This window comes from Hesperophylax consimilis, chromosome 16 (genome assembly GCF_061612785.1).
Source record: "Hesperophylax consimilis isolate HC1 chromosome 16, BYU_Hcon_1.0, whole genome shotgun sequence".
NCBI classification, from domain to species: Eukaryota; Metazoa; Arthropoda; class Insecta; order Trichoptera; family Limnephilidae; genus Hesperophylax; species Hesperophylax consimilis.
The window spans coordinates 25,272,327-25,289,485 of record NC_142851.1 but is presented as its reverse complement, the minus strand read 5'-3'; the positions used below and the strand labels follow the sequence as shown (position 1 = coordinate 25,289,485).

The window sequence follows — 17,159 nt, the reverse complement described above, 5'->3', positions numbered from 1 at the left end:
TCTATATATTTTTATACTCCCATTTGTTTTTAAGTTTTTCTATTTCATATTTCTGTTTTTTTTTAAATGCTACTAATTTTGGAAAAATCTGTTTTGTTAAATAATGAAAAATGCCAATTATTATTGTACACAGGTTCCTATTTTTATAATTTTGTAATTACCTACTGTTACCAGTTCTGTACCGTTTATGTTGTATAATCATATGTATATTTGCATACTCTCATTTGCTGTATTTGTATGAAGTTCCAGTTATTTCAACAAGGAAAAAGAGTAAGTTTGATTTACCAGTTGATGGGTAAGATGGGGTAGAAGAGTAAGTATTTAGAGGGGTAAAGATAAAAAGATCTGATTGACTATAAATATCATCGAACACATAATAGAGATAGACACAAATATGTGTAAAAATATTTTCTACATATCTGATTGTTTCAAATTTTCATTGAAAATGAAACAATGACAATGATTGAATATTACAATGAGCTTTATAATCTTCCATAAGTCATGTCTAATAAAACTGTGTGGTAACACTAAATACTAATACGTTATTGGCGAGTTTTCGCCGAACGGGATAGCGATGCATCAACGTCACGGCGACTGAGAAATAATTAATTAGACGCGTTTCCCGTCCAAAACGTTAATGGCAACATTAAAATATATTCACAGATGTGCACTGGGCATTGCCATTTCAATGTGCATTATAGTAATATGAACGTATCAAAGGAAAAACGTTAAAAGTCTCTAAAAATTAAATAATTTAAAAGAATAGTATACATATTAGATGGGATTTATATTTAATTTCAACGGGGCACCCTCATATATTTAACATATGTAAATTACAAATTCTGCAATCTTTATATTAATGAGCAGTATATTAATGAACACATAACGATAGCTTTGTTTATATTTGTTATGACCGACTAGTTTCGCTTAGCACAAGCATCTTCATGGTACAAAATTAAACTTTACAGTTTAATTACAATTATTTTTCTTTTATTAAATGGAGGGGTCAGAGGGGGACATCTAGGTCTGCGAGCCAGTCTAGGGCCTCCGGCGTCGCCATGTGAACCTCATCAATCCCGCCGGGGAATGAATGGAGCTGGCATTCGTTGACCACATGTTCGGTGGTCTGTACCGCACCACATTCACACTCGCATGTTGGTCACTCGTAAAATTACAATTTAATTGTTTTATTTTCATTAATATGTCAAATTGCAAAGATACTACTTTTTACCAAAATATTTCAAGTATTTATTTTTATTTTTATTATCAATATAAAGTTGTTTTACAGGTTTTTTTTTTCGATGTCTGTCTCACTAGGATAAACCTGTGTCGAGACAGACGTATTTGATACATGAATTAATGTTATTAATGTTACATATTTTTTGATATATAAAATATTTCATTACATTAAATGACACTGTGAAAAAGATACAAAATAATAAATAATAATAATAAATGATAAATTTGTTAATCAGCATCTAGTTGGAGTACATACTTATGTAGGGATTTTTATAAAATTTTTGATCATGGATCTGTCTTGGCTGATGATCCAAGACTTGATATCTGTTTTATATTTCAAAAAAATTTCGTTCAGTCTAATGGCTAGTGGGAGAGCATTATATAGCCTTGTTGCAAAATATCTAAAATTTCTCTGGCCAAAAGTTGTTTTAGCGAAAGGGATTTGTAAGAAATTATGTCCTTTGGTTCTAGTATCACGAGCAGTTTGGATATTGTCAAAAGTAGTTTTGTGTTTGAAGAGGTATGTTAGTATGTTTTTGGCATAAAGTTGCCTAATGTCCATAACACAGATTTTCCTAAAGATTTCATCCGAACTGCTTGTGATTGGTAGTTTGAGGATAATCTTTATTATAAGTTTCTGAGCTTTAGATATTGGATCAATGGCGGCAGCGTTTACTCCTCCCCATGCTATGATACCATATTCTATTAAAGATTGACAAAGTGCATAGTAGATTGTTTTGAGCTGGCTTATCTTCAAAGATAAAAAACCTCCCTCTTAAGTAGTACTCTCGACCCATCGCCTTGCACCAGAGTGGGAGGGATGGGAGTGTGTCCAGGAGAGACACCCCGGATTCTTACCCACCCCTATACCTTTTTCCTCCCGAGAAACTCTTTTTTTTTCCTTAAAAGACTCTCCCCAAAGCACCCCCAAAGATGAAATAGGCCCCGAGGGAAACTATTTTCTTCGGAGCCTCATTTATGGAGTTAATGTAAAAAATCAAAATAAATAATTTCTCAACTCTTTATGTTTGCTGTATCTATGACCAGTAAGGTAACTAAGTATATTATTTTAATCTGTAATTTTAACCACATACATGCAACATCTTTGTGGGTTCCTATGTAATTATATAATTTATAAACATATCTATATAATTTATGCTTTCAATATAATATAATATAATAATATATTATATTGAAAGCATAAATTACAATATAAATTAATAGGAACCCACAAAGAAGTTGCATGTATGTGGTTAATAATATATACACGGTGTATCGGCACGTACCCGACAAACTTTAACCAGCTATTCCTCAGCACATTTGGAGTAAAAAATGCTATGGGCACTTTGCTGTCCGGTAACATTTAAAAAAAAAAAAAAACCAACCTCCGTCACTGTCATTGGCATTGTTTCTCGTGTTCAACAGCTGTTATTAGCAAGTGTGTCAAAAAGCGTCCTCGCTCTTTCATACACACTAAATAATAATACTTAAAAATGAGACGAATGGCGCCATGCCATTTCATTGTGATTGCAAAAGCGCGCCAATGTAGGTACTTACGTACATTATTATTATTATTTTTTTATATTAACTCCACACAGGAGGCCCTGAAGAAAATAATTTCCCTCAGGGCCTATGTCATCTTTGGGGATGCTGTTTGGAGGGTCTTTTTGTGGAGAGGAAGGAGTGAACATGGGTCTTGAAGAGTCCCATGTTGTAGGAGGGAGGAAACACAGAGGCCGGCAGTTCATTCCACAGCCGAGCTGTTGAACTTAAGAACGAATCGTAGAAGCGACCCGTTCTCATGTTCATTATTCAACGAAACTCGAATAAAATATTGCCAGATGGGTTTTCAAACTTTGACAAAGGATAAAGCATTGTTGACATGTGGTGAAAATATGATTTTTTATTAAAAAAAATGTTACCGGACAGCAAAGTGCCCATAACATTTTTGACTTCAAAATGTGCTAAGGAATAGCTGGTTAAAGTTTATCGGGTACGTGCCGATACACCCTGTATAAAACTTTATTGTTATTAGATAATACAGATTTATTTAATATATCGGTACATTACAAAAGAAAGGGGACTGTAATATGATCGATCGTTAAGAGAAATTATTTTCTACTTCGTACAGATTTTTTATTCTTGGAGTTATACCTTCACGCCTTTGAGTCGTGCCCATGAAGTGTGGCAACACAAGCCGGTATCGGAAAAGCCTCCCGCCCGCCTCATCGACACGATTTATTGAAAAGCTTACTTAGGGCGAGTTGTTTCGGAAAAAATCACGTGTGAGAAAGTCATCACAACGTCAATCCACTCAATTTTCCATAAATTGGGTTGTTTCATCGTCCGTCAAGAGAAAATTCAACGAAATATTCATGAAAATGTGATCAGCCGAAATCGGCCGGTTAACGCGATCCGCCATTTTGAAAAAGATTGACGCATGCGCGAACGTCACAATTGCGGTCTGACATATCGTATGTGCCAATTACTGGTGATAACGACCCTCACTATTTTGGCAAATAACGCAAAGAAAACCCAACGATTAAAATTTACGAAGTTGAAGGTTTTGTGGGAAGAAGTTTAGATACCTTTTCTACATAAAACATTGTCGAAATTCGTTTTTATATCGTTGGTTTCCGTGATTTAAAATGACGAAAAAACTGGTAAAACTATTGAAAAACTACAAGTTTGTTTCTTTTGTCGACCAACATAGTAGCCAGGTGGCCTGGAGATACCCATCTTTTTAATAGTAGCAGCATCAAAGTAAGGTTGGAATGCGGTGAGTTTGGAGATGAAGTGATTGTTGGAGATGGTGGTTATGGAATAAAGCCATATTTACTAACACCCTTAAGGAATTCCGTTTCTCGAGAACAACATTTATATAAAGAAAGTCAGATCAGGACCAGAAATGTTGTTGAAAGAACTTTTGGAGTTGTTAAAAGATGGCTTCCAGTCCTTTCTTCATAAATTAAAATGCAGGTAGGTACAAGGGATCATTGTAACAAGATCAACCACCTGTATTCATAGACCCCTTGGACGAGGTTAACGATGTACTGGTGCAAGCACCAATCTTTAACAGGGGAGATGACCACGTTCGTCAAACCCTCATTAACTCATATTTTGCCAGATTGATGGACTAATAAATAGTAAAATACTACCCAGCACAAAAAGCCCTATCTTACCTCCTTCTGTACCATTAGGCCTATCGTCCCACGTGTCGGTAAGGAATCCACATAAGCCGAGTGCTGTAAAACCCTGCAATGCAAGAGAGGTTCCACAGTAGACCGCCTTATAAACTGTTTTCTTACTTTACTTCTCTGTGCAGAACTCGGTTTATATTGATTCTTTACCAACCCATGGGGCGACACTTTCTGTAACATCTTCCGCCTGGAGACTCGAACACATGTGTACAATCTCTTGGTACATGAGCGAAGATAATAAAAGTCTTTTGAATTTCAAAACAATAATGTCTTTATTCAAAAATAGCTGTACCCCGCCACGTGTTGCTGTGGCTCAGTCTGTTTTACCTGTCACAGGTGTCATCTAAATAATGTAGGTATGTATATAAAAACACACGCATATTTGAATGCAACATTGTGTCTAAATTTCAAAGCAATCAATGAAGAACTTTCAGAGATTTTCAACAAACGACCATTTACATATATTCAGAGATAGATAGTTAACATGTACAAAATAATTAATGTAACGATAAATCTTCTATTTATTTTATACTTTAATGTTTATAAACTTAGTAAATTACTTTGTTTAATAATAGAGAATACATACTATTAGAAATGTTTTGAACAACTATCTCACATATACATATATTATGTAATATGCATTGGATCATTATTGAATGTGAATAACTTAAGTGTAACTGCATACTCCTACCTAATTTCATAAAATAAATAGAGTACCAAGATGTAGTATATTCTTTTATTTGTATTTTACATAAGTGAGGAACAAAATATATCAAAATAATATAACAAATTAAAATAAAAGAGAAAATAAGTAAGGCACCTAGGTACCTACACTGTAGAAATTGAAAAAAAAAAGATAAATGGACAAATAGAAAAAAAATGAATAAATCGGAAGGTTGCGGGTTCAATTTCCATCAGCGGCATTTATTTTTTCTCAGAGTTTATTTATTTTTAAATATGTATGGGTGTTTCAGACTAATATTTATTGATTATAATAATTTGTTTATATAAATTCAGTTAAAAATAAGAAAATAAAGGTTTAAAATAATGTTTATGGTATTTTCCAATTATGTCCTAAATCCTGTATTAACAATTAGTTAATGTTAATTAAGTATTAATCTTAAGTGTACCGTACCATACCGTCTACAGTACCATACTTATCTACCAGGTAACTATGGTACTGTATATTATCTCCATATATAGTTAGTAATAACATAGATCATTCTAGAAATGTATTACATAGTAAATCACATCAAGGTCGCTGTAGCGACTTGATTAGCGATTGATTAGCGATTGTGATTATTTATTTTTTATTAATGCCCTGAAAAAAGTAAAATTATACCGGTACACTCTCTCGGAAGAAAGAATAATTTACAGCAAAAATACATACTTATACAATGGGAAAGAAACATTTAAGAACATAATATAATGGACTAGTTAATTGTGTGCGAATGCATTCATTCATCTTGTTCTAACAATAATTGACAAACATTAGAAAGAACACAAAAGATTATACGGCCCATAAAGTAAAGGTCACACAGCATTAAAAATATGCATAATATAAAAACCTGGACATGCCATGCATAATATTGCATAAAATGCATTTTTTTTAATTTACAGTTTTAAAAGGAAAGAAAAGAAAAATGCGGTCTTACTGGAGTACCCCGTCGTAAGTACACAATGTACATTTGTTAGTATTATCATGTAATATAATGTAGGTAATTGTGAAGCCAGAAAATACTTCGAATTGTGTACATAAAAAAGAGAAAAATTATTAAAATTAATATTAGTATATTAAAGAATTCACCCAGTAGATAGTGAACAGAGGGGAATAAACTGCTTTCATCTCAGTTTAGTTTTAGCATGACTCCGATATTACTCGTTCTTGTCTCAATAATCCAATTTTTTTTAAACCGGAAATCGGTATGTATAATAGGGGGCACTCCTGTCAAAAGGGTTGGATTTGGATGCTTCAACAACATGAGAATACATTAACTAATAAGATTATTATCTTAAGTAAAGCAACGATAGTGAAATACAAATATTTTGTACTCAAATCTACTAACAGTTTGTTTGAAAACTTGTATTAAGTCAGTCAACAAATTCGTTTACATTTAAATGAGATGAAATTGCTTTTAGGATTGAGGTTTCTGGGGCGCTGCTATCTAAACGGTTGGATTTGGATGCATTAACAACATTAGAATACATTAACCAGATTATCTTAAATGAAGAACTGATATAAAACTAGGAAACATTGTTTGAAACACAAGTTCTTACAAGTAGTTAGTAAACTGCCGTCAACACCATAATAAACCTCAGCTGTGGCGCTAACCAAACTCCCACCTTCTTCCACCACCAGATAGCTCCTGCAGCACCAAAGTGCTGATGTCATCGTCAAACACGCTAGGGAGTCCGTCAATCGAAGTAGCCACTATGTTCCGCATAAAATTTGTGTCCACCGCCAGTCCTCTCATGAATTTCTCTGCTACCGTCCTTGAAGCATTATTAAAAGTCAATTAATAAACATATATACCTGCATGAATTAAACAAAGCATCAGGGCAACCAATTACTAAATATAACAGTTCATTTAACAGCATTATGGCGTTAAGATTAATACCAATTAAGAAATATATTCCAACCTGCCTTGCCCGACGCTTCATATTTTCAAACTGAGCTCGGAGCTGTTTGACAGAATCCATCGCCATTGAAATCGGATATAAGAGTAAGCCATGTCGCCTCTCATTGTTTGAAGATGACTGCGTCGGTCTTTTTATTGGTGAGAATATGGCTATACTTCCTCACCAACATGGCATCGTTTCCTGAAAACACATTTCATATTTATAAGTAACAAGATCGTACAAGGAATTGCTGATATAAAATTAAATATGCACGGCAAATATTATATTTATTAGGTTCAAAATATATATAGATATTTTATAGTTTCTTATAGATATTTTATTACACATGAAAGCACTATAATATTCCTCGGTAAAGCATTATTAAAGTGTGGCAGAATTCAAAATAATATATAAAAATAAACAAAAAGATTTGCCACCATTCCATGGCAGAACATTCAAAAAATAAAACGCAATGCTTTTAGAAAGTTCATTCTCACAAAGTTCAAGTAATTTTACTAACGATAAGTATATACACGTATCGCAAATGTTTTCATAATGATCGTTTATCTCGTTTAGAAGACGAAATTCCACAAAATATTATCAAGCTTTACATAATGGTTTTACGAAAATAAAATGCTCACTTACGTATCTATACGGTTCCAAACGTGTATTATTTATTAATAAGGTTCATATTTATTATGGCAATAAGGTATAATTTACAATACTTACAGTAAGTTGGGATCCATTATAAGTTGTCAAAAATTGAGATGCCTAAATGAACAACAAAAAATCACACAAAACAAGCAATCCAACGAAGTGACGGCGCGGCGGGAAAAAGTTTTGACAGATTGTAGATTGATAAAAATACGAGGTGTTGCCAGCGTAAAAATAATTCCTGTCTCGCAAAAAAATTATTCTCTGCAATAATTGCCCGATTCGGCGGGGAACACTGGAACGGATTATTCAAATATAACGGAAGCTTTTTCGGAGTTGAAACAACCCAATTTGTATTTGAATAAAATCGACGTGAAGATTTTTTTACATTTGAATAGAACTCGGGAATCTGAATAATTGTTCAGCTTTTCCGAAACAACTCGCCCTTAGACTCATAAGCAGTGGTGGCTCGTGAATATTTGGTGTACTAGAGCGATAATATTACAAAAAAATGCATTACTGATGTTGTTGTAGCTAAAAATGTTTTTTTTTGGAAAATTTGATTTGTGTACGAAGATTTTCAGGAAATTTCAATTTGGTTTTTTTCTATATTAGCACTCTAGAACACCCAAAAGTCACGAGCCCGCACTGCGGTCATAAGCCCTGGGAAGAGAACATTATTGCATTCGTTATCAGTGCAATGCGCCGATGCAAGTGCAGTTAACTCCTCGATACCGAAACTATTGGACCGGTACTACTAATCCATAAATCCCCATCTCATAGAGTAAATATTATAAAACTAGAAGTGCATTCCATACAAATTTGAATGGAAATAAATGTTTAATTTAGCCCAAACGCCCAGCGGTTGTGTTATATTCGGTATGTGAATTACGAAAACACAATTTTGTATGGAAATTCAGGCTAAAATTGGACAACTACAGTGTTTTCCAAAAAGAGGTGTTATTTTGATATTCAATCGTAAAAGATCGATGGTTTCGTTGCTTGTGTGGCACGTAGCGCCGTTTTGTTCCGGCCATAAAAAATCATTAATCATCTCTCGATAGCGCAATCCATTCATCGTAACTGTTACTCCAGCCTCATTTTCGAAAAAGTAAGGTCCAATGACTCCGCTGGACCATAAACCGCACCAAACAGTCACACGTTGAGGATAGAAAGGCTTTTCAACAATAACTCTTGGGTTTTCCGAGCCCCAGATGCGGCAATTTTGCTTGTTGACGAAGCCACTGAGGTGGAAATGGGCCTCATCACTCAAGATGATTTGCATTTGATTCACTCAAGTGAAGAGTGTATCGTTCCATTTTTATTAATGACGTAGTTTCTACTTGTCAAATGTCAAAAAATGACAGCTTCAAAAGTAACATCTACCGAAATAGCGGGCTATTCAAACACCTCTTATTGGAAAACCCTATACTTGGATCACGAAACATGCCGACAAAGTGCTTCTTGTGATAGTCTTTAATCTATGCCCTGTCTAATTTAAAATGGGTAACGGGGTTTTTTTCGCCCTTCCTTTTCCTCTGTAAGTTTATCTGATAATATGTTTAATGAGTTGATTTCCATCATCAGGATACACTCCTTATCGATACATAAATAATGATAAATTTACGAAAAAAATCACATGACCAATACAATATAAAGTAAGAAAAACGTTTTGTATCCATCAACAATGGAAGTTATTTTAAAGTCATAGCTAATGATCATTGCAAAATAGTATGAATGTAACCAAGTAGGTACCTACAGTGTGTTTAAAACATAATTCAAATATCATGCCATATCAAGAGTCAGAATAACAGAAGAGTATATATTTTTATGTGAATATCGCACAAGAGTCCAAACCGTCTGAAGCCAATGAGATTATAACATCCTCAAATGGGGTATGTTGTGAGGCTGAAGGTATTAGGAAGAAGAAGGAGATGAGGAAGAGAAAGGTGGGGGGGAGTAAGGTGGGGGAGTACCTGGCTATTCAGATCTGGTCGCCAAAAACGGCTGAAGCCATTTCTAGCAACGTTTCAATTCTTAATGGTGGTCTTACACCAGAGCGATACTGAGAGTATCTTCCACCGACGTATGAATGTGAATGAGACAAGGAGTGTGTGCAAATACAGAGTTGTTTGGCCACCCGTCCTCTCTGCCTACCCCTGCGGGAAACGGCTTGATGGTTAGTTAGTAAACTAAATGCGAATTCAAAAAATATTAACTGTACAAGTATACAGAATGTACATGGGTATAACTTATAAACTTATTAATTAACTTACTCCTCTCCCACACCTTCCTCTCCCCCATATATATTACTGTAACGATTTCCGAAACATTGTCTAAAGAAGTAGGAAGAATATAAATCAAAAATTAATCTCGATAATTCTTTTGGCCGTGAAAATATCAAATCTTACCAGAAAAGCGATATTTATTGAAGTCTGTAAATGTTTTTTTTTTTCATAATATGGATGTAACCGCGAAACGTAGCACTTACGATCGCAGAAATAAATCAAATAACAGATTTAGTCTGCAACATCATAAAAATACTGTAGACAAACTAAACTAATCAGTATGGATAAAATTATTTTTAAAAACAGTGTTTGATTTTATGATACATAATAATTACTTAGCTCAATAAATCATATCATTTTCACACGACGTAAAAACGGACTTGTTTAGTTAATTATTTAAAAAAAAACGTATTTTGTAATGTTACATTTCTGTATTATCTGCAGAAAATCTAATCGCCAATACAAGAGATTCATCAAATACATATTTCATATTATCATTGAACAGGCAACAGACGCCTACTATCGAATAGCGATAAACAGTTGACCAGTTTCACTAAATGGACCGACAATAACCGATGAATGAAACCGCGTGAGTAAAACGTCACAAGGATGCTGGAAAAGACAGATCATAACTCTCCATTTGGGAAACTATGTACAGGGGGCTCCGTCAATTAATTCAACAATTCATTAATCACCGTTAACTTTCTGTCGCTTGAATGATCTAAAATTGAACCACAACAATGAACAAGAGAATAATATACAGAATTTGTAGTAATACAGCCCGTTATAACCTACATCATTATTTGTATGCAATGGGTTGAAGCACAGAAGATATAAACTGACGTGTGTTATGTGCCCGGGTAAGAAGGCTTTTTTTTACTTTATTTATTTTTATTTCTTTATACATATACAATACATATTAACAAATAGTATATTATAACAATATATTTTATAACAAATAGTATAAACAAGAAATGAAAACCCACTAAGGCACTGCCTGAGTGTGGGTAATATAAAAAGCATTACTATATTTCCAAGTACCTAAAATATAATATATGTAAGTAGAAAAAGTTTATTGAAGTGAAACTTCTTTACGCGCGTCATGCAATTTCGAGGACCGGAGTAAAACCGACTCATGACCGAAACGAAAATGCGGGTACCCCCACCACCGATTAAAGTTCATTTGATCTAGTCAAAGTTTTGAAGTAACATATAAATGCTTCTTAGCTCATCCCGACAACTGGCGTTGGTGGTGTAATGGTCAGCATAGTTGCCTTCCAAGCAGTTGATCCGAGTTCGATTCTCGGCCATCGCACATTATTTTTTTGTTTTTAACGCCTTTTTCATTCAATATCTTATTTTTTAGTAGGTCAGAACATTTTTTAAAAGAAAATAATATTGCAAAATAATAAAAACACTTATCTCACTGTGATAAAACATTACTCCGCTAGAGCGCGCTTTGCGTTATTGTGTTGGATTAAAATTATTATCTAATCCGTATATTATGATAATTGTATTACATTTATTTAATTAATTTATTTATTTTGATAATATGTAATAATTTACAGAAAAAAAAATTAAAACTATCTCCCTCTGATAAAATATCCGTTCGCTAGAGCGCACTACGCGATCTTGTGTGGGATTCTATTTCTGTACATTGTACATTATTTTTAAAAATATATTATATTTTGGGTGTGATGTAGGTAACATTATAAAACATAACAAGCTCTCATATTTTCAGAACCTACATAATATAATCAATTTATGCGGCTTTGCTTACAGTTGGTGCTCAGCGTGGTTGGCTTTCAATCAGTTAAGCGAGGTTCGATTCTCGGCTGTGGCATTTTTGAAGTGAAACCTTGTTGAGGTGGGGGAGCCGCTCACGAACGTTCTCTCTCTTCTCTTCTTTCCTCTCTCTCAGACACCAGCGAACTGCGCCACGCCAAGCATCAGCTGAAACTAGAAGTTTCACTTCTGTCTTGCGTAGGCTTGACACACCCACTTTTATTTTTATTTTTTATAGTTATTATAAAAAGTAAAGAGTAAACATTATGTAAAAAATTATGTTTAGAAAGTTACAGCAAGTGAGTTGTAGAAAGGATCGATAAATTTATAGAAAAAGCGTTTCAATATCTGCGTCATTCAGTCATAATTTTACCTCTTTAACATATTTATCCTAACTTCTGTTGAAATTGCAATAATACAGCCCGTTATAACCTACATCATTATTTGTATGCAATGGGTTGAAGCACATAAGATATAAACGAATGTATGTTATGTGCCCGGATACGGGCGATTATCCTTACCACTGTTGAAATTGATAAAGCATTTTCAATCCATTTCTGAATGGGACCTATGTATATTTGCGGCAAAATCATAGAATAACACAATAAGTGCTTTGTAGGCGTATTTTGTGATCCAAATATATGCCTAATCCATGCATAAATTTCCAATACAAAACTGTGTTTACGAAATTCAAAAGGGATGGAGATCTTTAGCGAGCGTAAATGATATGGAGCGTTGGCTATTGGGCTCAATAAAACATTTGCTTACATTCAAATTTGTATGGAAGGCACTTAGTTTTATTAATTATCCCATGGTATAGGTAATATTTATAAGTATAAGCATTAATGCGATGCCTTATGTAGTAATGCAAAATCATGTGTTTTTGGTTTGAAAATTTGGTCGCCTAGAAAGGTTTCAGATGCTTTAATTAAATACTGCGAGTAGAATACATCTTGGCCTTTGAAATAATCGAGTATTTTTTAGATAAGTCTTTTTATAAGCCCAAAAAAAAAATAATGTAAAGGTCTAGAAAAACTGCTTCAAAGCTCAAAATATCCTACTTACAAACCCATTTTCGGTTATGATTTTATTGTATAATGTGGCAAATTAAATTATTTATGAAATTTAAAAAAATAAATATTTATGCCTGAACATCCACAAAATAAAATAAAAGGCACTTTTTGGCCATGTTTTTTTCTTGCATAAATCATGCCATGTTAAGCGGGAATTTAAACCTTATCGCCATCTACGTAAGGGTTGTTATTGATAGCGGCTCAATTTAAAATATTACACGACGTAGTGCATCGCCTTAAGTGTTCAGCATAATATATTATACATATATTTATAAGCATTATGGGTTGACTACAGAGGCCGTCAGAAATTATTGATATATGACGTTACTTGAGGACACTCGTATCATTTGTTACATTTACAATATGTATATTGTCCGCTATTCCCAAACTATTTGAATCGTTAGTCCTAGATGTAATATGTAAACAAATTAATAATATTATTGTACCCAACCAGCATGGCTTTATCACAGGTAAATCCACCCTAAGTAACTTGATCATATACGAAAATTACATAACTGATTCTCTTGCCTTGAAGCATCAAGTGGATTCAATATATACTGATTTTTCCAAAGCTTTTGACAAAGTTAGGCGACATATCCTTGTACAAAAATTAAGTATGTTGGGTATCAAGGGTAATCTGTTAAGTTGGATTGATAGTTATCTTAGTAAAAGAGAGCTATGTGTCAAAATAAAATCTGTGGAATCTTACATTTTCGAAGCCACAAGTGGGGTCCCTCAGGGGTCTCACCTGGGACCAATTCTTTTTTTGTTATTTATTAATGATATTGTTAGCATATTTAAAGATGTAGAAGTTCTTCTTTTCGCAGATGATTTGAAAATATATAAAACAATACGCAGTTTAGACGATTGTTATACTTTGCAACTTAATTTAAATAAACTATATCGTTGGTGCATCATCAACTCTCTGTTTCTTAATATTAAAAAATGTCAGGTCATTCGTTTTTGTAAAATACGAAATCATACAATTTATGAATATTCGCTTAATAATGTAAAATTGACAGCTGTCACTCAAATCAGGGACTTGGGTGTTATATTTGATGAACAGTTAACATTCAATCCGCATATAAATGAAATCACAAATAAAACCCTAAAAATGCTTGGTTTTATATGTAGAACCGCATGTGACTTCAAGTCACTAGAATGTTTGAACACACTGTACACATCTTTAGTAAGAAGTCAAGTAGAGTATAATTCGCCTATTTGGTCCCCGTTTTATAAAGTACATTCCAACAATATTGAAAGGGTACAACACAAATTTTTAAGATTTATTAACTTTAAACTGAATATTCCAATCCAAAATATAAATTATATCCAACTCATGCATCAACTAAATCTGATTACGCTATCAGATAGGCGAATTATCTCCGACCTTGTTCTACTAAATAAAATTATTAATTATAGAATCGACAGCCCTGAAATTCTTGCCACAGTAAAATTATTTGTACCTTCCAAAAATACGAGACAAAATTCCACCTTTTTCTGTGACAATTTCAAATCTAATTATCAAGCGCACATATCGTTAAATCGAATACAAAATTTTGGTAATAAATTTGGTAATGTTGTTGATATATTTAGAGATTCCGTAGCAGTGCTTAAACGAAATCTACATAAACACTTTGCTGAAATGTATGACTTCTCCACTCCATAGTGAAAAACCCATTTTTTAGCTTCTGTTTTTTCACTCTTTTCTTTTATGACTTTTTAACTTTAATATATATGTTTTAACTTTACAAATTAATATTGTAATTTAAATAACAATTCGAATATGATTTTAAGTCCCTATAAATGCTGATTAATTTCAATCCATTTATTTTTCTAAGTAAAAAAAAAAAAAAACTGTTCTCCATAATGGTATTCTGTATTATTTGTAAAACATTTATGTACTACAGATATAATAACTATTTTATTTATATATGTACGTAAACTTTTAAATGTCACATAGTTAATGTAATAACACTAATAACAATGTATGTAAAAGCCCAATGGGCGTTTAAATAAAATAAAATAAAAATAAAAATAAAATTTACGGGGAGAACGCCAACACAGCGGATAACTCGATTAGAACGTTATTCTTATACCTTATTACCTTATTCTCCTGATCTGTTCAACAATCTCTGAGGAATCTCATCTACAAAACTTGGCTTGCAACGACTTGTACGTCTCCAAACCACCGGATTTCTTCAGGCGTGGAATCGAAAAGCTGCCGGAAAATTGGGAGTCAGTCGAATACATTTTAGGAGAATAAATGATTTTAAAAAAATAAAAGCACTACGAACTTTTAGATCTTTTAATACTTAGATTGTGTTTGAATGACCCACAATAAGGAAATGAAAAATATTATGGCTTAAAAACATATTTTGTTTATAATTCTGAATACATAAGTTTTATCATATATTGATATCAGAATTAATACATCGTCATTTAAAAACGATTAAAACCGTCAGAGACTCAAACGTCCTGTGATTGGTCAGCAGGTTCTGACAGAACTTACACGAGTAGGCCGGCTGCGCGTATTACGATTGCTCACAATTTTGTGCCAAGTTGCGTTGCGTAGACTCGCACACGGTCATCACTGCGGTATACAAATTATTTCAAAAGGATTCATTTCTTTTGGAAATCTTACTAAATATTTAAATTGAGATTTGTTGATTTCATACCGACCCGAGTAGGATTTACGTTACTGTAAACCGACAAAACCGAGGTAAATATGACGTCACGCGTACCCCGCAAGATTTCGATCGTTTTGGCGGGCTAAACGCAAAATTATTTTAACTATAAAATCGATATTTTTATTTATTATTTGAGCATATTTAGGAAACGTACAGTTAGGATGGGCTGTTTCATAGAATTTGAATAATTCATCAAATTTCAACGTTCTGTAAGTCCTATTCAAGTATTGTTAATATATCATTATAGGCCAATTACTTGACTTGACTAACAAAACTTGAAAAGAATTTTCACAGAACTTGAGGTTAAGTTTGAAATTTGAAGAATTGTTCAAATTCTATGAAACAACCCGTCCTTGTACATGTGAATAAATTTTGCATTTAAGATGTTGAATATAAAATAAACCAGTTTAGTGCCATTAATAATATTTTTTATGGTTACAGGTTAGGAAGAAAGTAGATATTTAAAGTTACAAGTGAAAGAAAAAAAGATGAAAAGGGTAGAAGAACAATAAAAAAGAATTGTTTTGGTTTAAGTACATTGTAAGGTTAATTTTATTTTTAAAATTTTAAGGATAATTTGTAAAAAAAAAATACTGCTATTTAAGTTAGAAGGCGAACATCCCTTTTTAATTGTATGGAATTACTTATTAATTGAGATATAAGATGCAAATTAAACAACGCTTTATAATTTCTTCCGTTTGAAAAACTTTGTACATCGTAGTTAACTAACTAGCTTAAACCCCGCCATTATTCAATTACGAAATAATCTTTTATTTTAATGAACACGCTACTTTTTCATCAAGTCACTCAGCGGGGAAGGAACCGACCGAATTTAACGGAAGGGTTCTTACACACTGAAGCAAAAAGGGTACAAATAAATCAGATACAAGTCGGAGCCATTTACGTTTCCATCTCCAGCAGTGTGATGAACAAGACATTTTATCTTTAAATAAATAAACCTCATCTTTTGATAAAGTCTGCCAACTTGTCTTTTCATATACAAAACAGGATAGAAGGCCCAAACGACATTATATATCTTCAATGGTTTCAGTCGTAGAGCGGACTCTACATATTTATAGTATCTGAGTACATCAGGGCCAAAGTGGTGGAAGAAAGGAAAGAGAAGAGATGGAGACAATTTAGAGAAAAGAGAACCAGAAGAAAATGAAAAAAAGGCTGAAAACACATCAACATAGTGTCGAAAACGATATTTACAAAGCCTTTTTTTATATCTACGTTACAGTGGAGAGAAAATTGGATTACGACCCTTCGCCAGATGGCTTAAATGTCAAGGAGGTTAAACGCAATGTGCTGATCACGGGGCGAGGGTTCAATTCTGAGAGGACGTAAAACATGATTGATTGTTTTCTTGACGAGTTAAAAATTGATTTATTTTATTCCGGAAAGTACAAAAATATTCAAATAATTTTGGACGTAATATTTATGTGGATACATTAACCAGTAAAATTTCCATGGAAAATATTAATAATACCACTTGTTATTTCGGCTACTGGCTAGCTAGCTCTCTCATTAAAAATTTAGGCGTATTAGATCTATCAAAAAATTTATATATAAAAATGCAAAAATCAGTCATTTTAAATACATGTAGGA

The 17,159-nt window shown here is 33.2% G+C and overlaps 1 protein-coding gene and 1 long non-coding RNA gene across 2 annotated transcripts in view; both read right to left on the bottom strand.

The window, feature by feature from the left end:
• Nucleotides 1-17,159, bottom strand: part of PNPase (polyribonucleotide nucleotidyltransferase 1) — a 189,998-nt gene that overhangs the window by 119,319 nt on the left and 53,520 nt on the right. The window lies entirely within an intron of this gene.
• Nucleotides 3,506-7,899, bottom strand: LOC149416936 (uncharacterized). The gene is made up of 3 exons (XR_016303392.1): nucleotides 7,788-7,899; nucleotides 7,080-7,259; nucleotides 3,506-6,932 (listed from the first exon to the last, which is right to left on the bottom strand). It is a non-coding gene; the product is annotated as an uncharacterized LOC149416936 (long non-coding RNA).